This window comes from Haliotis rubra, unplaced genomic scaffold, assembly GCF_003918875.1.
Source record: "Haliotis rubra isolate DU_JTF1 unplaced genomic scaffold, ASM391887v1 Scf90, whole genome shotgun sequence".
Classification (NCBI taxonomy): Eukaryota; Metazoa; Mollusca; class Gastropoda; order Lepetellida; family Haliotidae; genus Haliotis; species Haliotis rubra.
In genome coordinates this window covers 1,478,928-1,479,392 of record NW_025767635.1, presented here as the reverse complement: position 1 = coordinate 1,479,392, position 465 = coordinate 1,478,928, and the positions used below count along the sequence as shown (strand labels likewise).

At 37.4% G+C, this 465-nt stretch overlaps 1 long non-coding RNA gene across 1 annotated transcript; it reads right to left on the bottom strand.

The window, feature by feature from the left end:
• Positions 1-465, bottom strand: LOC124263995. Its single transcript, XR_006895016.1, has 3 exons — positions 408-465; positions 104-213; positions 1-70 (listed from the first exon to the last, which is right to left on the bottom strand). It is a non-coding gene; the product is annotated as an uncharacterized LOC124263995 (long non-coding RNA).

Here is a 465-nt window from a genome sequence, read left to right as displayed (position 1 = left end):
AACCACTTATCTGTTGACACACACGAACATACACCTTTAACCACTTATCTGTTGACACAAGAACATACACCTTTAACCACTTATCTGTTGACACAACATACACCTTTAACCACTTATCTGTTGACACAAGAACATACACCTTTAACCACTTATCTGTTGACACACACGAACATACACCTTTAACCACTTATCTGTTGACACAAGAACATACACCTTTAACCACTTATCTGTTGACACACGAACATACACCTTTAACCACTTATCTGAACACCTTTAACCACTTATCTGTTGACACAAGAACATACACCTTTAACCACTTATCTGTTGACACACAACATACACCTTTACATACTGTTGACACAAGAACATACCTAACCACTTATCTGTTGACACACAAGAACATACACCTTTAACCACTTATCTGTTGACACACACGAACATACACCTTTAACCACTTATCTGTTG